The 24337-nt window shown below is 41.0% G+C and overlaps 1 long non-coding RNA gene across 2 annotated transcripts in view; it reads right to left on the bottom strand.

Moving 5' to 3' along the window:
* Positions 1-11782: 11782 nt before the first annotated feature.
* LOC136751594 (uncharacterized) overlaps positions 11783-24337 on the bottom strand; it is a 35988-nt gene continuing 23433 nt past the window's right edge. Inside the window, exons 7-11 of one of the 2 annotated variants that reach the window (XR_010817030.1) lie at positions 22858-23015; positions 13804-22061; positions 12732-12844; positions 12379-12580; positions 11783-12036 (exon numbers count right to left, since the gene is read on the bottom strand). This is a non-coding gene — a long non-coding RNA (uncharacterized LOC136751594). The remainder of the gene's footprint in view (positions 12037-12378; positions 12581-12731; positions 12845-13803; positions 22062-22857; positions 23016-24337) is intronic. The other variant, XR_010817031.1, reaches the window with a different exon arrangement.

Here is a 24337-nt window from a genome sequence, read left to right as displayed (position 1 = left end):
GAGTCGAGTAGTTGGTGAGTAAGGGATGGATTTGGTGTATGTTGCTCAGGAAGAATCTACAGATGCGCGTCAGGGTGGTGATGTGCTGGGTGTAGGAGAGCGCAGGATCGAGGGTGACTCCTAGATTTTTAGCGGAAGAAGAAGGAGAGAGTGTGGTGGATTCCAAGGGGATCGAGATGCGGAGGTCAGCAGAAGGTGAGGAAGAGTGGGGGAAAAACAGGAGATCCAATTTGGAGAGGTTGAGCTTGAGGTGGTGCGAGTGCATCCAGGCGGAAATAGCAGACAAGCAGGAAGAGATGCGAGAGGGGATGAGAGGGTCGGATGAGGGAAAAACAGGAAGATATCACAAGTCTTGCCTTAAAAGTAATTAATACAATTTTAAAATCAACTCTAAAAGGAAATGGAAGGCCGTGCAGAGGCGCAAGGATTTGGGAAATGTGTGAAAAGCCTCAAAGCTGAATTTTGAACCAACTGCATGTGTGACAGGGCTTGGCTAATTAGACAGGTGTAAAGTAAATTACTGTCACGGTTCCCCAGTACACACCCTCTCTCTCTCCACTAGAGGTCGCTCTCTCCCTGTCTTTCCTTTCTCCTCATTGTTTTTTTTCCCACTTGTTTATCATCCTATTAACATTCCTGTCTCCCATGTGCACTTGTTCACTCTTCCTCCATTGGCTCTGCACCTTTCTTCCCAGTTCCTGCTCCCTGTCTTAAACCCCTCACTGCCCTCACTCGGGGCGAAGTCTCGTCAGCATTTGCTACGATTCCAAGCCGGCTCCTTGATTATCATTGCCTGTCTTTCCATTTTCGATTCCGTCTTGCCTTTGCTAGTCTGTCTGCCCGATCCTACGACCATTGCTTGTTTCCTCGACCACGTCTTTGCCTAGCCCCTTTGTCTTGTCTGCCCACTCTACATAAACTGCACCTGGGTCCTAACTCCCTTACCCTGCGGGTCTCCCCTGAGAGACCCTGACAATTTCAGTAGTCCTGCCGTGAATAAATAAAAGAATGAATTACATTCTCAGTATCACATTAAGTGATCTAATTCTAGATGTATTTCTCAGATGGATGCAGCATGTTTGAACATTGTTTAATTGGAGCAAAGGGGAGACACAAAATGACCAATAGAAACTGAAAACTGTGCATAAGAGATTGACTCCACTCTAAATTGATTTCCGAGACTCCCTTCCAGTTTCTAAGGCAGTCAATTAAAATGGCCAGGATCAACAGTATCAAAGGCTGCACTGAGGTCTAATAGGACTAGCACAGTGCACTCTGCACTCGTAAGAATACTGTTTATTAGGTGAAAGTATTTTACATTTTACAAGGTTGCTGGCTGCTTTAAGAAGGGCAGTTTCAGTCCTATGCATAGAATGAAAGCCAGACCAGATTTTTTTTTTTTTTTAAAAAGGTATTTATGCTCATGTCACGGGTGGGGTGTGATTGGCAATGAGTGTTAATTGATCAATTTTATTTACTTATTATCACTCCTTTCACTTAATTATTGTTTTGTGCACTTTATTTATGAAGTATGTTCTTTTTACTTCCTTATTGTTTCAATTTCTATGGTTAATTTGATATTTGGGTTGATTATTAGTTTAATTAATTAATTGCTTTTGTTGCCAAGCGTAAGCTGCCGGACTACATTCCCACATGGACTAACCTGCATGCTTTCTCATTGGTCGCCTTTACCTTTGCCCCTATTTCTCTTTAGAAGGGAATAATTAGAAAGGAGAAGCCACACGCTGTGGAAGTTGAACTTTCTTTATTAAGATCTACTCTGCTGGTTTACTTTGTGGAGAGGGTTCCCTGTTCTGGGGTTAGAGACTTACCTGCTGTGATTTATTTTTCGGTCCTTGTAATGCAGATGGGTGACTGCGGGATAGAAGAAGACATTAATTAATCACATTTGAATTTGTACAATTTGAGACTTGCTAATACTTGTTCCTACCTGCAGTTGTTGGGGTCCCAGTTGGCCGACGGGGTTCTAACCCAGCTGCAAAGTAAGAGGCCTGTGGGGGCCGGACCCACATCTTCAGGAACAGGGACTGACTGCACTCCGGTCACAAAGCTGCTGGACAAGATAGACTGCATGGTGAGGGATACTGCACACTGACACCCAGAAGGGCCCACATGGAAAAAAAAAAAGCTGTGACTGAGTGAAATATTCAATATTACAAATAAATTGATTTTCAGTATTGTGTTCTTATGTAGGAAAAACAATTATGTAACTTCTGTATATATTTTACTAGTATAAAACACAGTTAAGGGGATCCGTTACAAACAATAGGTTGAGATTTAGGGCAACTTCCAATACGTAGCAATAAACACAAACTGAGTGTTAGTGCTTTTTTTTCTCCACTGTTTACATTTATATTTTTTTATTTACATTTTTCATTTCACACAAAACTCCTTCCCGGTAACTTTTTGGTATTTCTAGTTCTAGACTTCCAGAATCATTATATCAGGCCCATGTCCTGTTACAAGTTTTCATTGCTTTGAAAGCATTTTAATCTGCCTTTCATACTCACTTTGTTCAAAACGATTTAAACTACAATAAATGTGAAAATAACATTTTGTGATTGTGTCTTTCTGGAAGGTGGTACACAATACCGTTTCTATTTAATAATTCATAAGATAATGCTTCTGAATCTCTTCGGACAGTGGATCCTTGTCTACATAAACACCTGATGTCAGCCAAGTGTCTAACTGGTTTTGTTTTGCAGTGTCACAGGGCAGGACTGATGACAAGGAGTCTCTGATTGACCTTGTATCTGCTCTGAGGATCATGCTGGTGGGCAAGACTGGCACAGGCAAGAGCTCAGCAGGAAACACCATCCTGGGCAGGACAAAGTTCACAGCTAAAGCCTTGTCAAGCTCAGTCACCAAGTTGTGTGAGAAGAAGACGGGAAGAGTCAATAGGAGAGCAGTCACTGTTATTGACACCCCAGGCTTGTATGACCCAAAGCTTTCTAAGATGGCTGTTCTCCAAGAGATTGGATGCTGTATTGCTATGTCCTCTCCAGGACCCCACGCATTCCTCCTGGTGCTGCAGACTGGACACTTCATTGGAAGAAGAGAAGAAGGTAGTGCAACTGGTCCAGAAGGTTTTTGGTGAGAGCTTTACAGTACATTATGGTCCTGTTCACATATACTGATAATTTAGAAGACAACATCGAAACCTATGTGCAGGGGTGGAAAGTAACGAATTACAACTACTCTTGTTCCTGTTTTTTTTGAGTATTTTTCCAATGTGGTAATTTTACTTTTACTTAAGTATGTTTTGAGTGAATTATTGTAATTCGCTACTTTTAAAAAGTAAGAGAAGAAGACGGGAAGAGTCAATAGGAGAGCAGTCACTGTTATTCACACCCCAGGCTTTACAAAGTAAAAATTTTTTAGGCTGTCACGAAAAACAAAATGTGTCAGACAGACAAATAGACCAATAAATGAAGGAGAAATGCATTCACATGTAAAGCATCCCGCCCACAGCACTCGGCAGCCAATCAGTGTGTGTTGTGATGCTTACGGTCGGTCTATGGCAAGCCAAATTATCACTTCGAGATATCTCTAAATGCATTTAAGGATATCTTCAATTATTTAAAGATATCTCGAAATGATTTAGAGATCTGCAAATAATTTCAAGATATCTTCAAATTACATCCTGAATGTTGGCTGAGATTATCACTTCCTGTTTCCTTATGCAGTTCCATAGAAATACTGTTTTATTGTTTATAGTATTTTACATTTTTCAAATAAAAAACAATTCAAATTTTTAATACTTATGATTAAAAACTTTTTAAGATCAATTCTTAAAATCACTTAAAATTTTTAAAATCTTTGTGATTTAACGAAAAACAAAATACTTAACTTCAAATAAACAAGTGCACAAAACAACAAAACAAGCGTGATTAAAGCAAAAACTGCTACCAACATAAAAGTCAAATACATTGAAAATAACTGAAAATGCACTGGACAAAATAAAGAAACAATTAAAAAGGAAAAAATAAAAAACAAACAAAAAAGGTCCAATGCATTTAAAATTAAATCCAAAACGGACAATGTATTTGACAAAAAAATAAAACAAAACTAAACCAAAAAACCCTAAACAATTTGTGTTTTAAAAACAACTAAATCTTTAAAAACAGTTAAAAATTCATTCTTAAAAATCATTTTAAAAGCAATCATTCATAAAATGGTTAAAAGATCTTGGAGGAACGGAGAAAACAGGAGCCAGACCCTGTAGGCGGAGGGGCAATCTCTAAAGATGTGAGCCTCCGTCTCCTTCCCCAGGCAACCCTTATAGGGGCTATGCCCCTTCTGTGCATGAACACTCGGGTGGGGAGACACCGACTCACAGCCATCCAGGAGACATCTTTCTGCGTGTTTGTGAGGCAAACGTGCGTAGCGTTAGCCCAGATAAACCGGCAGGTTTCGGGAGGGAAATCTTCTATCCGGCTGGTCTCCTGGGTAGATCTCATCTGGCTACAGATGGTCTTATAATCCCAGGAGGCCAGCACGACTTTATGGAGGCCTACTTTGAGCACAAAGGCTCGGAGCGCCCTGTAGAATGGCGGGGGATCCCACGAGTGCGGCCTGGTGTTATCCATGGCGCAGAGGCCGAATGGTCTCAGGCTGCTGGCAAAATAAAAGCGGTTCATAAAACTCACTTTCAGCCTGGATGTTCTTGACCACATAGGCCAGCCCCTGCGCCTTTATCAGCCGCACAACGTCCGGGACCCCCCTGCCTCCATCCAGGGTACCCTTCACCATCTGCACTCTTTTCAGCCTCTCCATTTTGCTCCCCCAGACAAACCGAAATATAATTCGAGTCACTAATTTTGCGATGACCTTGTCTGGGGGGAAGATCATTCCTACGTAGAGGAGTATCGGGAAGAGGATGGCCTTTACGACCAGCACCTTACCAGCCATCGTCAAGGTCCTTGTGCTCCAGCCGTGGATCTTCTTTTGGACCTTCGATATGGCCTCCTCCCAGCTCCGGGTGCCCGTGTTGGTCCCGTCGATCGTGATCCCCAGAACCTTGATAAACGGCTTCACAGGGAACACGGTCGGCGGGCCCCGGCCGACAGGCCATGCCCTGGAGAGGTAGACCTCGCTCTTGGCCTTGTTGACAGCGGCCCCCGTCGCCCTGCAGAAGCCGTCCAGCAGTTCCTCGACCCTGGCCACGGACGGAGCGTCCGTGCAAACCACGGCCACGTCGTCCATGTAGGCCAGGGCCTTCAGTTGCTCTCCGCCGGAACCCGGGAGATGGAAACCTGTCACCCGGATGTCCCGGCGGATCGCCTGCATGAACGGCTCCAGACAGAGGACGTACAGCAGGGCCGACAGGGGACAACCCTGCCGGACCCCCGACCTGACCGGAAATGGTTCGGTCAGGTGGCGGTTCACAAGGACCCTGCTGCTTAGACCGCCGTAAATTATCTTAACCCATTTCCTCAGGCCAAGAGCGAGACCCATCCTCTCCATGACAAGCTGCAGGTATTCGTGGCCCACTCTGTCGAAGGCTTTCTCCTGGTCCAAGCTGATTAGGACCAGGGGAAGCCCTCTCTCGTTCGAGTAGGCCACGACATCCCTGAGCAGCATGGCGTTGTCGGCCGCCGATCTCCCCCGGGCACCACAGACCTGGTCGGGACCCACGACTTGAGGGAGTGGCCGCTGCAGCCGGAGCGTCAGTGCTTTGGCCAGTATCTTGTAGTCGGTGCACAGGAGGCTGACCGGCCGCCAGTTCCTCAGATCTTTTTGGTCTCCCTTCTTGTGAAGAAGGGAGAGGATATTCTTCTTCATAGAAGGGGCCAATCTGCCCTCTCTGTACATCGACCCCAAGACCTGGGCCAGATCTTCTTTAAGCACCTCCCAAAAGATCTTATAGAACTCAGCAGGGATCCCGTCGGGACCCGGTGTCCTTCCAGAGTTAAGACTCTTTATCACCTGGGAGAGTTCAGTGGTGGTGATCTCTGGATCCTCCTCCTCCTCCTCGTCCCCCTCATTGCGGGACTCCAACAGGGACAGAAAGTGATGGATCAGATTTTGATCCACCACCTTCTGATCGTACAACTCCTTGTAGAAATCCCGAACCACTGTCTCAACAGCCTCTCTGCCCTCCACCTCTTGCCCCGAGGAGTCGATCATGGAGGACATTGCAGGCCGCCTCTCCTTCGTTTTCTTGAAGAAGAAGCGGCTGCATTTCTCATCGTCCTCCATGATGCGGACCCTGGAAAGGACCTTGATCTTCTCTTGCTCCTCCCGATAGAGGGCGGAGAGACTCAGTTTGACCCGAGCCTCCTTCCCAGCTAGGTCGAAGCCTCTGAGCTGTAAAAGACTCAGGCGCTGGAGGCCTGCGTTTAGATGGGAATATCTCGCCCGCCTCTCACGAGCTTTCCGTTTCCCCAGCTGAATGAAGTAGCCCTTGGTCCTTTTCTTCACCATCTCCCACCACTCTATGGGAGAATCAAAAAGGTCCTTCAGGGTCCTCCACTTCTCGAGGCGTCTGCTAAAGGTCTTAATAACACGAGGGTCATCGAGCAGGGAGGTGTTGAGCTTCCAGACCCCAGGCCCCGACTCCCGTGTGCTCGGGATGAGCACCTCTGTCGTCAGGAGCCTGTGGTCTGAAAAGAAGACCGCCTCCGAAGACATGGCGGTCCTCTCCAGTGGCTTACTGAGGAGGACGAGATCTATCCTGGAGAAGGAGGAGCCAGAAGAACTCACCCAGGTGAACAAGGGGACCAGGTCCCGACCTGCGTCGCAGAGTTCAAAGTCCTCCACGAACGCAGCGAGGTCCCTGCTGGATCTATCGTTGCGGGGCTTACTCCGGTCTACATCCCTCACAGCACAGTTGAAATCACCTGAAATGATAACCGGTAAGGTGCCGATCAGGAGCGGGCGTAGCTGAGGGAGAAAGAGGACTCTCTCTCTCTGGCTGGTGGGGGCATAGACATTGACCAGCCTCAATACAGCCCCCTTGTATTTAAAATCGAGGCTGGCCAGTCTGCCCGCCTCTATTACCTTAAATGCTTTTACCTCTATGAAGGGGTTTTTCAGGAGTACGGCAATCCCGTCCGCTCGGGACACATTGGACCCCGACCAGAAGGATTCTCCTAGGGTCCAAGTGTCCCGGAGATCTTTATATTCCTTTTGGAATGGGATGCTGCACTCCTGCAAACAGATGATATCCGCCTTCATTCCAGCCAGAGAGTTTAAAACATCGGTCCTCTTTTTCACCTCAGCAATGCTCCTCACATTTATTGATATAATAATTAGTGCCATAATGGCTGTGAGGGCAATTACCCGCTCCGTAACAATCATGTAAAGAAACCTTTCTCTTCCCCACTCCTCTCTTCTCCCTCACCTAGCTTAGCGCTAGCACCCATCATTTCAATCATTTGCCTCACCGCTTGATCCTCTAGGAAGACTATGGGGGGGGCTCGGCTCCCGCCACCCGGTAAGGCTGGCGAGACTCCACTGGGCTCAGGGCCCGTGGTGCTGGAGGTTCTCCCTGGTTCCTTTGTGGCCGAGGCCCGACGAGCAGATGGCAGGGCAGAGGCTTTGTGTACAACTGGGGAGAGAACTGTGTAGACCCCGCTAGTTGTTCTTTTAACTAATGGTGGGGGAGGGGGTGGTCTCTCCCTTCCCGGCTGTCTGCTGCCGCAGGCCTCCTCCCCCAGCGCCAGTGACCTTGCCATTACGTCCCTTAGGTCTTTATGGGAAAGGACACTGGCGCCGACTCTCCTCTCTTGAGGACCTGCGGTTCTCCCACTACTGCCGGGAGGGCATACCTGACCCCTCCCCTGGGAGAGTCTCAGTTGTGGGACAGGAGGAATATTATTTCTAGGGGGCCTCTCATCCACCAGGCTGCCCACTCGGGGCAGTGGAGAAGGCCCACTGCTCTCCTCTCCGGAGTCAGAGTGGGGCGTGTAGAAATTAGAGGGAGAGGTCTCTGCAGCGGGGGAGGAGCTGGCGGGGGTGGAGAATCTGCAGAGTGGATCCTTTTATTCATCATACCCCCCCTACCCATGCTCCTCTTTTCTGCTCTCCTCCTCTTCCCCGCTACCACTGTCCACTCCCCCTCTGCCTCCACTTCTGACCCAGAGTCAGAGAGGGAGCCTATGAGACTCCTGAGGACTGTTTCCTCTCTACCCCCATCTTGGGGTATCACCTTTGGAGGAGCCTCCACTTGATTCTCTCTCTCTCCACCACCCCCGAGGGCCCGCGCCCTATTTGCATAGGAGGAGGGACAATTCCTGAAGAGATGCCCTCCCCCACCGCACAGGTTGCAGGCCCTCTCCTGCTTGCAGGCCCTGGTCAGATGTTCTCCACCGCAGACCTTGCACTTAACAACAGTGCAGGCTGCGGCTAAATGACCCAGGGCCCCGCAGTTCCTGCATAATTTGGGCATGCCATGGTAGAAGACAAGCCCCCTATTTGCTCCTAATACCATGGTGCTCGGCAGATGGCGTACTCCGCCGATGGCGGCCACTTCCACCTGCAGGCGCACCTGCCACCGCTGAGCACCGGTCCAGACCCCATCCTCATCATTAACTCTCCTGCTTTCAGACAGGATCTCGCAGTGTCTCCTCAGCCACACCTCTACATCATACTCTGCCACTGCTTCATTATAGAACTGGATAGTTACTATTTTAATCTCTCTATCAGTCAGGGCATCGACCACAAAGTCACTCAGGGGCATACTATCTTTTTTTTCTCTATATAGATGTTCCAAAAACTCTCCAGCACTTGAGGGTTCTTAAAACTCACCTCAAACACATCCCTAGGTCCAGGCAGTTTAACCACGCAGTTCAGCTCAGAAGGGGCAAAGCCCAGGCCCCTCTGCAGCACGGACCTGCTGAACTCCAGCCGGGTGAGGGCCGCGGTCTCGGCTCCAGCCTCACGGCTGAAGCGCACCGCATTATGGCGCCTCACACCGGCGGTTCGCTGGGCCATGCTGCGCTTTCCTAACTGGGAGAAGGGTCCAGAGGCTCTCAATCCGGAGGTCGGGGCAAGTCCACCTGGCTGGGGAGCAGCTTCCACCTCCGGGGCTCTTGCAGGGAGCGGGCCTTGCGGGGAGAAGTCCGGGCCCTGGCTGCAGGAGGCCTCCCTCAGGGACGTTGCCGATCGGCCTGGTCGGTCCCTGGGATCCGAGGCCTCTCCTGGATCCTGGCTGGTGACGTCAGCAGGGAGCAGTCCTGGTCAGGCCGGGCTCCGGGTAGATGGTCGGCCGGGCATCTGGATGGGACCCACTCCGTGAGGAGTCCGCCGACTCCTCTGGCTAGGTCCCCTGTCGCTCCCGGTCCGTCCCAATCTCCACTCGCCTCGGCCTCCGGACCGCTCCAAGGACCCAGGACTCTGCAGCTCTGTCAACCGGCGCCTCCCCGTCTTGTCTGGTCTGGCCTGATGGATCAGCTCCCTGCAAGGAAAAGAAAGAGACTGTCAAATACAGTTCGATGCCCCCTGCTGGACAAAGGTTTCTCTCACTATTGGAGGGAAACCCGAGTCCAAGAGAAAGGAATGAACAAGTGAACAGGAAGTGATAATCTTGGGCTACATACAGGAAGTCATTTGAAGATATCTCGAAGTGATAATTTGGCTTGGCATATTGGTCAGTCTATTAATCACAGATTTGAGGTCGGGCCTGCAGTCCAGCAGCAGTGAGGTCAGTGAACTCGCAGTCTAGCCTCCAGTATTAGTCCGTAGTTTTGAACATCGTTTAATCGCAATCGAAGATCCAAACGAGCTTTTCATTGCGACCATCGGATTGAAAGACAGGGTCGCGCTGTATGTATTGGGCTTCGCCAAACCAAAATTAAAAGAGTAAATCTCTCTGCGTGTGTGAATTGCTCCCGCTTATCTGTTCTATATGTAACTAAAAATTGAATGAAATACCGATAAGGCGTTTCAGCTGTGATCTCCTCAAATGCAATCCGTTATAAACGCTTTCCTCTCCAGCCGCGGAGCCTGCAGTTCATGCGGTATAGATACACTGAATACAATATAGCCGACAGTCTGGGCTGTGTAATAACAACTAGCCATTGTGAAAGAGTTATAATCGTGTTGAGTCCTGAAACATGATTTTCTACAAGTATATTCATGTATGGTCGTCATTATGTATTGTATTGGCAGGTTTGCAGCTGCCAGCGCTGCCGTCTGTGATCATCGGCGCGGCGAGTTTCTAACTGGAGTTCAGTCTGGATCTCGTTGCAAAGCCGGGTCTCTGGTCAGAGTTTGATCATGAATGATGATTATTTTATATTACAGCCACTGTAGTGTTGAAAAGCGCGTTTACTGCATTGCTGTACGCAGCTCTATAGACACGGAGCCATTTAAAGCACTTTAACGTTTCATACTACGCTGGGCTATGTAATATTTCAGTTTCCTGCTAATTTTATAACTGGTTCTTTGTTTTATAATTGCACATATGTTAGCAGACATGCATACCGATGTATACAGTGTACTGTGTAAGTGTTTTAGTATTATTCTTCTTGTTCATGTATGAGTGCACGTTTCGATCCCGTCTGTCTGTCCTCTGATCAGATCGGCGAGTTTCTAAAGGTCGCTGGAATTCAAATCTAGATCTACTTAAAGTCCAGTAAAGTGCGTTTCATAAGCCCTTATTGTTCATTTCCTGTCAATACTGTTCTGGATCATTTCCTGGCTGCCAGTGATCACATAATTGTTCGATTTTTGTCCGGAAGGGTTTGATGAGGAGACGAGTGTGTGAGGAAAACGACAAATACAATGGAGAACTGAACCGAATCGAAATGTGAGGAATCGCTACACCCTATTAGTGAGCAAAACGGGACCGTGAAGCCAATTCTACACTAATTCAACTATTACTGTGGATGTACTCCTAGAGGGCACCTTTTCACATAGTATACAGTTTGATCTAAACAGTTATCTGTCTTGTAAATTTAAATCAAAACGCAATATATCAATTTTAGCCAGTCGGCATCGCGCTCATTTTTGAAAATAACACTGATCTCTGAAACGGTAAACGTCCACACGATCATAATGAAAACGTCACCCAGCAATGTTGACAACGTATCAGACAATATCACAAATTACAAACCCGTACTTAATCGCAATTTGTTTTTTGGAAAGATATGTTTCTGTAAAATACAGGGGACAGACTAAAACCCATGACAAAACGAAATGCCCACCCAGCTGAAAAGGAAATGTATTTCAATTGTGCTTTTTTGGACATATTTAATATATATATATATATATATATATATATATATATATATATATATATATATATATATATATATATATATATATATATATATATATATATATAGACTATACTAAGTGCATATTAAATGTATTATTTTGAATCAAATTTAAGTATATTAAGTGTATGTCAATATATGTTTCAGATCAATTTTAAGCTATTTGCAATATAATGTATTGAAATTGTGTTTAAATTGGAACCACTTTAAGTAAATTTACTGTAATTTAACTGCACTTCTTTAAATTATATTTATAGTACACTTTATTGCTGTACTAGAACTGCAGTAGAAGGTTACTTTTAATATCAGCTCATTAATAATGCATTTGCAGTACACTACAAGAGCCACTATTAGTATATTAAAAAGATGTTTCACAAAACCATTCAGTATGACAATAATACATTTTGAATGTATTAAAAATACAATACAAAATACTCTGTACAATAAGACATGGTACAGAAATATTAGTATAAAATACACACGGCATTTTGAAAATTACAAAACTTTAATGTACTTTTTTACATCCGGTGTACATTCAAAAGTACAGCAGCATATGCCAAAATATGTTAACATAAAATAAAGATCAGTGATCAGCAGAGTTAAATTTAACAAAAAAACTTTGAAAATAAATAAATAAAATACAAAAACATACTAAAGAAATCAACAAAGTACATTTTTAACAAACTAGCAATAGCTTCAAACAGTCGAAGTTCAAACGTTGTTGTATTTCCTGCGAATGAGGGCTTAGACCTCAGACAATGTCGTCTGTGGGAACTCTTTTATCACAGTGTTTCTGAAAGGTGAATAATAAACTTTTTAGGTATTAAAACAAAATTTAGTTTAAAAAAAACAAAAAACTTTTATTGCAACACTATGATGTTTTGCCATTTAGTCATTTTATAACAGACATTCAATATAAAATGTTAGTGTATGTAAAATCAGAAATGGAGCTCGTGTATATATACATCAAAACAAAAAAAAAATGTTTAATTGCAAGTGAAAAATTACCCTCCCAACAATTACTGTATAATGTATAACAAATATTAATGCCATAAATAAATATTTGTTTTAGTCCCTCTTGACTTGATTAAAAAAAAAAAAAAAAAAAGTGATGATGAACAGGAAGTACACATACCTGTGAGAACAGTGACCTTTTGAGGGTCCAGTTGGTCTTTTGAGGTTTGCATCCCCAATTTCCCTGTAAGAGTACATCTTGCTAATTTCTCTTTTCCAAAAATTAGAGTGGCCAATTCTTGTGTAAAAAGAGAAACTCATGACTTTTTCTGTCTGTCATACATCCTCTTGGGGACTTTCACATCAGAATCAGCAAGGGAAATCTGGGTAAAATAAGAAACGAGCAGTATTATAAACCTGTTATTTTATGATTCAAATACAAAGCTATGCTACTGGATTTTCTAAAGTGGTCATGCATACACAAAAAGACGGCTAAAATAATTATTACAACTATTAATTTTTAATTATCATAACCATTTCTGAGGATTCAGCAAGAGACCGCTCATTGGAACTTGAGCTTGAGCTGTACGAGCCTCTTTTCATGGACTCTAAGACATCTTTGAGAGATGCTACTATCCCAGGAAGCTCTACAAGACAAAAAGAAGTTGCAAGTATATTATACAAAGTCAGGGCACTACAAACACCAGTTTGGGTTTTTCTTCATTTGTACTTGATTAAATTATTAAATGTGTGTTCTAAAGAAGCATTACTGTAACTTCAAAGCTATACAGTAACTCTTAAATATTTGCTTGTGCTAAGAGGGAAAGTTGCAAGTTGGTTACAGCTGGTAAACTTTTGATTAAATTTAGAAAAGATTAATACAACACAAACAACCATATAAACGTATAATGGTCATGTGAATAAAAAGTTTTAAAAAGGTTGTCTTAAAACAATACTTTGATACAGCATCTTGGTGACTCTTTATTAACAGCTATATTTGACATTTTTACTCTCCATGCTGGCTGTGGTAGCCTATCAAAAATACTCTTAACTTAAAAAGACATAACTGGTCAAACACGGACATCTACCTGAGGCCTCATATTAGCTTCAGCAAAATATTTTTGTATCCCATCACCCAAGTCAAAGTGGCAATGACGTCCTCATGGTAAACATGAGCATGTGTCTAGCATTATATAAATTTGAACACCTATTTTTTAACATACAGGCAACTACAAAAGAGGATTAAGGCCAAGCAATAATAATAAAAAAAATTAAAAAAATTAAAACCATCTTGAGATTAAAGTCATTATAATGCAAGATTAAACAATAATAAAATGTTGAGAATAGATTCGGTAAATTTGAGAAAGTCGTTGTTTCGAGAAAAAAACTAGTTACATTTCGAGTAAAAAGTCTAAATAAAATGCTGAGAATAAACATACTCCGAGCCTTAATTATCTGAACCTACGCCACTGCAGACGCTTATGTATGCTCTCCAATGAGACCTTTTTTTAACCTAAAAGAGTGAAGCTAATCATGAATTGTTGACTCAGGGCTTGAGTCATTACATAAAGGTTTCATATTTACATTTTAATTCCTAGTAATTTACCTTTCAAAGCTTTGACAACATCGTCATCAAGCTCGACAGGAGTGTCCTGGGGAGATGTCCTCTGCAAAAGACTGTTCTCAAATTCCTTACTTCCATTATCTTCTTGTTCGTTGTCACTGTCCAATGCAGCCTGTATATGTTACATTTGACACAAGGTAAGAAGAGGCTCAACAACCACTTACAGTAAGTTAGTGATGTTGTATTTTTCAATAAAGTAACCAGTGTAGATTACATGATATGTTATTTTGATAATTTTGGTTTAATTACAAATGCACCATTTCTAATTATTGTGTCTATTGTGACGCTATGGGTTATGCTAAATCTGCACTATTCACCTCTGTTGCAGAGATTTAGGGAAATGAGTCACACAAAATAGCATGCAAATAGCAAATATAAGGGCAACTAGCCCATACTCCCTGCAGCTCCCATAAAAAAGAAACTAAATAAAAATGAACTTTAATAGTTTATACACTCAAAGTGGTCTTAAAGCTAGTTATACTGATCTCTAACAATAATAATCTTATCACCAAGAAGTAGTATTTTTGCTGGCAGAATCTTGGTCTGTCCATGTCAGCTGCGACTTGGCAGGCGCGCCTCTATGTAGGCCTCTTCACTGCTAAGTTGTTTGTGGGAGCTGACCGGGTACTCTGCTCATCTGTGTTCTCTTAAAATGATATCGGTTCTGTCCACCTTCACTATGTCCGAGTCAGGTAATGAGCTGAGATTAGGAGCACTCCTTTTAAGAGAGTGCTCCTAATCTCAGCTCGTTACCTGTATAAAAGACACCTGGGAGCCAGAAATCTTGCTGATTGATAGGGGATCAAATACTTATTTCCCTCATTAACATGCAAATCAATTTATAACTTTTTTGAAATGCGTTTTTTTTCTGGATTGTTTTGTTGTTATTCTGTCTCTCACTGTTAAAATACACCTACCATTAAAATTATAGACTGATCATTTCTTTGTCAGTGGGCAAACATACAAAATCAGCAGGGGATCAAATACTTTTTTCCCTCACTGTATGATGGTTACTGAAACATAGATATGTTGGGTAACACCTGATTTTTGATAATTTTAACAGAGTATTTCTAAGCCTACTGCTAGTAAGTTCTGGGAATTTTTTTAAAATAATATTAATCATGAAGCTGCAAGTTTATTTTACTTAATCTTATAAGGAGATGATACTAAAAACAACATATCTTTTAGCTCCTGGTTAATTACAATAACAATGAGGCCACCAAGGAAAATTACAGTGTCCACTATTCTTAGTGCCCAAGACCAGCAAAGAAAAACCAAGTGCAGGAAATAGTTAAGTGTGTAGGTATAACATGTTTTGTCAACATCGGTTTTTAATTTTTACCTTATGCCACAGGCTTGCTATCATTATGGTAAGGTAAGGTAAAAATAAAAAACTGATGTTGACAAAAAACTTGATGAGGTCATCAGATTTCCTTAACTCATCAGCTGTGAACTGGTTTGCATCAAAGTGACAGTTTTGGGGAGGATGGCACCGAGAAGAGGCCAAATAGTTTGGAATCCTGCTGTGAGATGTCTGGAGAAAGGGGCCTGTAGGTAATAAAAAAAACTCTTTGAAGTGGACGAGAGCCGAAATCCCGACATAGAGCTATGAACCCGGGCCAACCGGCATTTCCAAAAGATGGCATGGATTGACATCAGTCATAAATCAAGCCCCCCTCCAATAGGACACTGGTTCTTGAGTTTGTGAGATTGGATTTCATTTTCAGCCCCCAATCACCTATTGATCTGACAGACGTATAAAGGACAGTGCATGGTCTCTTTCTCTCTCTCTCTCTCTCTCTCTCTCTCTCTCTCTCTCTCACCTGAACCAGAAACTCGCTGCCACAGCTCAACCTGTAGCTCTGTTGCCAGAACCAGAAACCAACTAAGTCTTTGCCGGCAACAGAAGAGTTAAACTGGGAGAAGGAGATTGAGCCGTACGAAGAATTCTTTTAAAGGACTTTATTAAATAAAGAACTTTACAGACTGCGCTGCCCGCCTGTGCCCACCTGATCAGTGGAGTTTTACAGCTGGACAATTGACTAAGTCGACTGTATACGAAAGTGTCAGTCATTTAAATAGCTATTGAGTTTTAAGAAACTTGACCCTTGGAACGAACAGGGCCCTGCTTTCCTCAAAGACTTTGTCTTCAAGTAACTACGGTGGAAACCCCTGCTTACAAAGAAGATTTTGTGCACAACCTTGGAGCCTTCAAACCAGTGGAAAATCTGTTTGGAAAAGACTCTACATTCGTGAAACCCCAACTTCCAGGTGCATCGACTGAGTGGAAGTTCTTGGACAAAGCCGAACCGGACTGCGTTTGTTCCAAACTACACGGACCTCGTGCCGTGTGCTGTTATCTGAGCCCGAAGCCAGAGAGGCCTCTCTGCGATGAAGTTCAGATAAGTTTAACAGTTTGTAGTTTGTGATTCATGACATTTGAGAAATCAATTAGAAATGTTAATCTGTGATTCATAACTCTAGAATGTGTAATATCATTTAGTTTTCTTAAATATAAATGTGTGTTGCATTAAACTGTTTTGTTGATAATTTTAGAAATAAAATCTGTCAACGCCGAGAAATATCTTCTCATTCCTGTTTAACTGTTTAGTCTGAAATTGGCACAAGTTAATAGACATTAGATTATTGGTGGCCCTGCCTATCCTTAATCATTGAATAATAATCAGTTAAGGGAAATTGTGGTAACAAGTAATGATAGGATCTTTCTCGGCACTTCTTTAATTGGAATTTATAAGTGTACCTTACGCTACATATATAGATCTATATATATATATGTGTGTGTGTATGTATATACATACATATATATATTATGTATGTATGTATGTATGTATGTTTGTTTTCTGAAATTTACTGTCAAAACTTTATTTTTAAGATGAAAAACAGTCATCCATCATTTGGACTGAACATTTAGTAATATTAGTAATATGTATCTTGTATAGAGTGTTAATCACGTGACCAATAGTGATGGAAGAGGGCAGCATCCCCAGACCAACTTGTGCCAGTCTCCTGATAGTCATCATCTAGAACCAAACATACATTCTCGGGTAAATATATTATTTGTTATTATCCACATCAACAATTCATATATGTGGCTAGATGGATTCTGTCAGACTACTGTCACAACATGAAAAAAGTATGTTTCCTGGCTGTCTTGGCTGTTAAAAATTAGGTTTTGGAATTGTGAAAGGGCTGCATGGGTTATTTTTGTATTTATTTATTTATGTATTCATTAATGTATCTATTTATTTATTGGAAGTTCACCTTACAAATAGTATGTCACATATTTAGACAGTTGCAGATGGCCCTGTGATTTAAGAAGACTGCCTTAGAATACAGACATAATTTTAACAGCTAAGGGAGGTTGCTGTGAAACAATTCTAGAACTATTACAGGTAATTAAAAATGTTCATTTAAAAATATGTAACACTGTAAATTCATTCATATACAAGTTGTTGTTTGAAGAACTCGAATTTGCCACTCAGACATACAAATCTATATTCAACAGACCATTCAGGACAGGACAGATATTGTTTGTGGGGGACACCCTGACCATACAACTGATTTGCAACCAGCACCTGAGATACCTCACCTAAAACAAGGACCAAACTCAAATCCATCACAGTTATTGTCATAAAGTATTCATGGTGTGGCTTTATGAGTTGTAGCCATTTAATAAATGACATTTGAAATTAAAACCCTGCATAAAATAAAAGGAATCTAATTATAATGATGTTTCGTAAGGAGGACAGGATGCAAAAACTGTTAGGCCCACACCATTGGATAATAATTTATAATTATTATAACAAACACAAAGTTATATAGCATTGTTGCACATTATGTTCTGGCTCTAATTTTCTCCGCCAATTAAGGACCGGAGCCATTGCGGGGGCAATGGTTTCAGAGCTGTTTGTTTGTCTCTCCTAGGTCAATTGGTTTCTCTTTTAAGATTATTTTTAGAGGGAAGATGCGGAAGTCACAGATTTGCAATAATCATTTATTTTGACAAAAATAGGAAACTAATATCATTCAATTATATTACTGAAAATAAGTAATATTAAGCTTCTGCTGGATTACAGAAAGAAACAGATAATACCCATTTTCTTCTTTCTCCTCACAGGACACCTTAGTTCAGTCTGGTCATGTAGGCAGCGGTGTGTCTCTCTCTTTCTCCCTCCAGCTCTGTCTTGTGTCTCCTTGCAGGATGAAGAAGTTAAGATAACTCAAATTCTCTTTGTTTTCCCTTTTATAAGGTTTCCTTCCAACCAATAGCATTTTGCCACCACCATGACTTGGGTGCCTTATGCTAAAGTAATTTAGAAGTGGGGGTCATTTCGAATTTGGCTAGGAGCCAATAAGAGGACAGGTCCCTTTTGGTCTTCTGGACATACAGATAAGATTACCAGGGGCTACCAGGGCTACCAGGTAAAAGGGAGGAAGTCTGTTTCCTCTACCAAACCAGATGATATAGAATTTCCTATAGAAAAATATATTCTAACAAATAATATCTTACAATATGAATCACATTTTTACTGTTCTGGATGCACAAACTATATAGGTAAGGTTAATGGTCAGACACAGTGTTCTATATGTCACATGATGTTTGATGCAGACACAAATTTAAAAAATGGATCATATTTTCTGGTTTTGAAATTATCTAGCCAAATTAAGGACATTCTGGAAAATCCCAAGAATACTTTAGACAGAAAAATGTCAACTAATGGCATTATTAATGACATGCATTCAGCAATGGAGTATGAAAAGCTAATCAGGAGTGGTAAAATGAGTGAAGAAGATGTGAGTTTACTGTGGAACTGTGATGGTATTCCAGTTTTCAAGAGCTCCAAGTGTCAGCTGTGGCCCATTCAGTGCCAGATCATTGGACTGGATCCAAAAGAATGAAAAAATAATATCTGCATACCATGTATTTGGTTTGGAGAGAAGAAACCCAACATGACAACTCTGTTAATGCCATTTGTTGATGAGCTTCAAAAACTGGAGCAAAATGGAATAAAATGGACAGACACACAGAATCAGCAACATTTATCTAAGGTGCATGCCCTGGTCTGTAGCTCAGATTCAGTTGCTCATCCCCAAATTCAAAACGCAAAAGTTTAATGGCACGTATGGCTGTGACTTTTGTTATCATAAAGGTCCGGGTTCATACTCTTACATATATCCTGAACCTCCTCTCAGATGTGAATCTGAGCATTTTCAACATGCTATGGCTGCAACTCCTCAGCAGCCTGTAATGAGAGTGAAAGGTCCCTCTCCTTTAATGAAGCTAGCAAACTTTCAGATGGTTAATGGGTTTGTGCTTGAATACCAGCACAGTGTTTGCCTAGGAGTAACACGGCAGGTAATGACATTATGGCTGGATTCCAATAACCATGACAAACCATGGTACATTGCTACAAAATCCAATGTCATTGATAAGCAGTTACTAGCAATCCAGCCTCCAGTAGAGTTAACTAGAGTTCCACGTTCTGTAAAAGAATGGAAATATTGGAAGGCCTCTGAATGGAGATCTTTTCTTCTGTTCTATGCTTTACCAGTGCTTTCTGGCATTCTTTCCAAGAAATACTGGAAATACCATCTTTTCCTTCTTGTTTTTGGTATTTATTCTCTACTTCAGGAAAAGATACAAATGGCTGATCCTGATAGTGCAGAGAAAGCACTGAAGAAATTTGTAATGCAATTTGAGAAGTTGTATGGCAAGGAAAATATAACATTTAACGTGCACTTGATGACACACATTTCTGTGAGTGTGAGAAACTGTGGGCTACATCCACCTTTTCTTTTGAGTCTTTTAATGGCACACTCTTGAGGTTCTTTAATGGAACCACACATGTCCAACAACAGATAGTCAGGAGATTCCTCAAATGGAGAGACCTCACAATCAAGGCTGACAAGTACATGAAGAATGCTAAAGACACAGTCAAAAAACTGTTCTATGATATGCAGAACAGCAAGCAAGAGACGGCTAAAGGTTAGGGTTTTTGGTAATCCTCATCCAGTGACCATTCCAGTACACCACATGCTTGCTATTGAGGATCTTTTTGGTGTCAGGTTACAGCAAGGCCTGTATTATGATCGTTTTCTTATCGACAGTGTACTTTATCACACAGAAACTAACACAAGGCTTCAAAAAAGAAACAACTCTGTTGTAGAGTTAGCTGATGGCACATTATGCAAGATTCTGAGCATTGTGGCATTTAACCCTGAAGGCTGTAATAAACAAATGAGTTGTGTTTTGGTTAGGGAGCTTTGCAGGTCTGGAAGACAGCTTTTGTTTTACTAAAACTAAACTCCTGATGACACAATGGATTACAATTGTACTGGTCATCTCCAATTTTACTTGACAGCAAACTGAGTGGTTTTGATAGCTTTTATATGTTCCCCCTCAATTGGAATAGTGCAGCAATCAAAAGAACTCTGGCCATTTTGAGTTCCTAACAATCTAGATGTCAGCTAAAATTGGAAGCTATGACCACAGTACTATATCTTACAGCATAGGCACCTACTACGCGGGGGCTCAAGGGCTTGAGTCCTTGCTCTTACCGGAATAAACACCATCAGCCCCCGCCTCCCCCACCCCAATGGCTTTAAGTATTTTATCTGAAAATGGTCATAGGGGTTTCGGCTTAGTAACTCAGCCCCCCCGCGAATTTCAAAACTCGGCACCTATGTCTTACAGCCATAAGATATGCAATTTTATGCAGAATGAAAGATCTGATTCTAGCTCATCTTTGCACCACAAATAGTTCTATGAAAAATAGAAAAAATGTGAAGTACCTGGTCCCTGTGTAACAAATTGATAACAGTCCTGTTGTCTTGTAGTTTTACACATGAAAGTGTGGTAGCATTGTCCTGTAATTTAATTGCTTCAATTAAATACTGCATAGATTGAGATAACCTGGCATGGAAATTTATTTATTTATTAATGGCATTCTCAAAAGTAGCCAGCCCATGACAATACACTCTACTTAGTAATACAGACATAGGATTGTACAAATGAATTAGAGTTAGGTGTTTGTAAATAATGGTTTATTATTTAAGTAAACAAATTAAGTTAATCCAGTGGTCCAAAGTTTGGGGAATAGCCTCATGTTTGTGTAAAAGGTTAAAAACCAATTATAATAAAAGTGCTAAAAACGTGATGCATCTGTACAGTATAGTCTGCCAAGCAAACTTATATTACTATATATTTTAAAATATGATTGTTCCCGTCACCTATGGTTGCATTGTTTTAGCATCAACCAATCATGCTAAGGTTGCCGTGTTAGCTTTTTAGCATAATATTTAAAAAATATAAATTCCATTTAGCTTGCTTAATGGCACCACTTGGTCTGGTGTTAATGCTGGTGCTCTGAAATGAAACAGGTTTCTGATTGTGTCAAATACTTATGATACGATTATATGTAGGAATTACAATAAACTTGTCATTAACAATCAAGGTAGTGATTTATTCCTCCCAAGTGCCAGATTTTCTTGTTTGTGGTGGGGGGGTAGGGGACTTCACATCATTCACACATTTAACAATAATTTAGTGTTTATTCTCCAACAAACAGAAATCAAAAAACTTCTATAATCAAAATTGTTTATACCATGAACCTCAAGCAGCATTACTTCATGAAAAAGAATATACAATCTCAAATAAATCAAAAATCCATACATATCATTTATGCACATATTATACATTTTCACATTGGAACAGAGAAGACTATCAGATTCAAGTCTTCAAAATCACGAAGGGCATCGACCACATCAAACCAGAGGAGCTTTTCCAGATCAGCAGGGACAGACGCACCCGGGGACACAAATGGAAATTGGGCTTCAAGACAGAATGGGGTGAATGGCCTCCTCTCTATTGTAAACTTTCTTATGTTCTCCTTATATATTTTAAAACTATTTGGGAGAGTACTGCTTGATGAAATTGTGGTTAGTGATGTACCACTCCATAGAGAATGAAAGAAAATCCCATTTTATTTGGCTCAACCCTAAAACCAATTCTTGTGGGGGGAAAATCCATAATGCTGCAGTGTTCTCCTCCATTAGATGTCCCTTCACCATGTATAGCTGATTGTGTTTGTAATCTTGTCTCCAAATTCAATTTACGGTGTAGGGGCTTCAAAAAGAAATGATATTGTGTCACATGACTCTTCTGAGTAAGGTCTACCTTGCAGCACTGCACTGATATTACTGGTAGAATCTGAAAGAAACTGTTAAAATGGGGGACATAAGATACAAGAAATCAGTCAGACTTTAGATCCCTTTGCCTGAATTTACTTTTTATTACAAATTGATAATGAACAATTAAGTAATAACGTACGTATACCTTAAACAAAAATGCAATAGTGAAGCCTGCCAACTAAAAATTGAGCACATCAAAGGGGAATCTTTCTGCTGACTGCAGAACGAAACATCTTGAGGGGGTTTCCAAGATCTAGGGAAACTAGAACTGCTATAAACTGAAAAGTGAAAGCAATGTATTTCTACATCCTTTCATTTCCATTTCAAACAAACTTTTAAAGGATATGGAGATGCTTGTTTAACCCTACACAAATAGAGTTGTGTATATGGCTGTGCTGGTAAACAATGTTTTATAATGATTATGATGAAACTACCATTACTCCATGGAAGGAACTTCATTGTTGAAAGTTTTGGTCTGAATTAAAAAAATGTTCTACTTTCAGAGTGAAACTAGAGTGTTAACTAGAATCTGCACTGTTCATAAAAGGGGGAAATTATACTTGCATTATACTGCCATAGAAAACAATGTATATTTTGGTAATGCAAGGTGGGCCAGATATTTTGCAAATCACAAAAATCTCACCAACCAAGCTTGGCTGAAAAGTCCTGGTTAGAAACTTTTGTGAAACTTATTCTGAAGACTTAAAAAATCTAAAATGATAATCAAACAATTGCACAGTGAAATCTGACATTCACAATTAAACTGCCAGACCCAACCAACAAGATGCTTTTAAAATTCAATGGTGAAAATGCCTTGCATTGTACCTGTTGAATGTGCTCTGGAAATTCCAAGGGTGGATGTAGAATGCGCTTGATTTGTCCATAAGATTTCTTCACAAAGAAGATGCCGCATATTATAAAGGCAATGATCCCAATTGGCGTGAATATTGAGATGAGTAGGATTTTCATCCCTCTTGTGTCTTCTAGGGGTAAAGGAAAAGAACAACGCAGCTGTAATACCAATTTCATTTCAAAAGGAAACAAGTGTATGATTTGTCCTTCTCCAGGACAGAGACCTGGTTGGGATGACTAACTAATCTCTTTGGCCATAATTACTAATGTTGAAATCAATACAGCATCATCATCACTGTAGTGACATGACACTAAGAGTTAACAATAATTATAATACAAAAGGAATGGTGAGGAAAAAGAAGTAAAACAAGAAAATCTGACTAATATTTTTCAGCATGAGATTTGATCACCAATGTTTTTCTGTATGCTTGTTGAACAAATGTAAAATATTTTATAATTTTTAAGATTTTGTAAGACTAATCCTTAGAAAATATGGCTTATTTTACAGAAAATATACAAATTACAAACGTTCAAAAGATCCTCTACTAATTGTTATCATTTTAATAATGAAAACCATACCAATCACGCGTTTAATCAAATGTTACAAGCTTTTTAAACTTTTCCATATTCCTCCAATCCCTTATCACTAAAGAAGCACTTCCCCATTGACATGAAACCTACATCCCTGATGCAAAGAATGGTGATTTGCAATACATGTGTCAATATGAGGTCATTCAAGTGTTTTGTTAATATTGGGTTTTGTGGGAATTAAGAATTAATGTAAAACAACAAAGTTAACTAAAAATGGCGAGATGCTAAACAGAAGGTCTTTTTATACCTTAAAAAAATGTAATTTAAAGTAATAGCACAGGTGTAAGACATGCATCATGCCACAGTTAGTACACATTGATAGGCAAACAAATATTGATTTTGTATTTTCTATTTTTTTTAATACCACTCCCTGATCTGTGCCTTTCAATAACCTTCACCCGGAGTTATTTTGAAAGCTCCTTGGTGTTCATGCTTGACTCTTTGCTTTTCAATGCACTACCCAATAGAGGGAACCTACAGGAACTGTTGAATTTATCCTGAAATCACGTGAATGTACACTTTTCACACAGGTGGAGGTCACGGTGTGTGATTTTGAAGGTGATTTCATATGTAGCCAAATTGTTATAAACATTTTTGACTTAAAATGTCAACTATATCTCACCCAGAGTGCAAAGTCTGTTGCATTTAACAATCTGTTTTTGTGTAGATATGCTTTTGTAATCATATAAAAAGTTATTGTATATTGTATATTATGTGTATTCATTTAAAACTTTCAGAAGGAAATTAATTTTGTAAAATATGTATGGCCTTCAGAGGGACCATTATTATTGTGAGACTTCAGAAGGCAGGTTTCACATTTGAAGGATTCAGAATCATAAGGTTTGCACTACACATTAGGTTT

Source organism: Amia ocellicauda, chromosome 6 (assembly GCF_036373705.1).
Source record: "Amia ocellicauda isolate fAmiCal2 chromosome 6, fAmiCal2.hap1, whole genome shotgun sequence".
NCBI classification, from domain to species: Eukaryota; Metazoa; Chordata; class Actinopteri; order Amiiformes; family Amiidae; genus Amia; species Amia ocellicauda.
The sequence above is the reverse complement of the archived record's forward strand: the minus strand, read 5'-3'. Positions and strand labels throughout refer to the sequence as shown.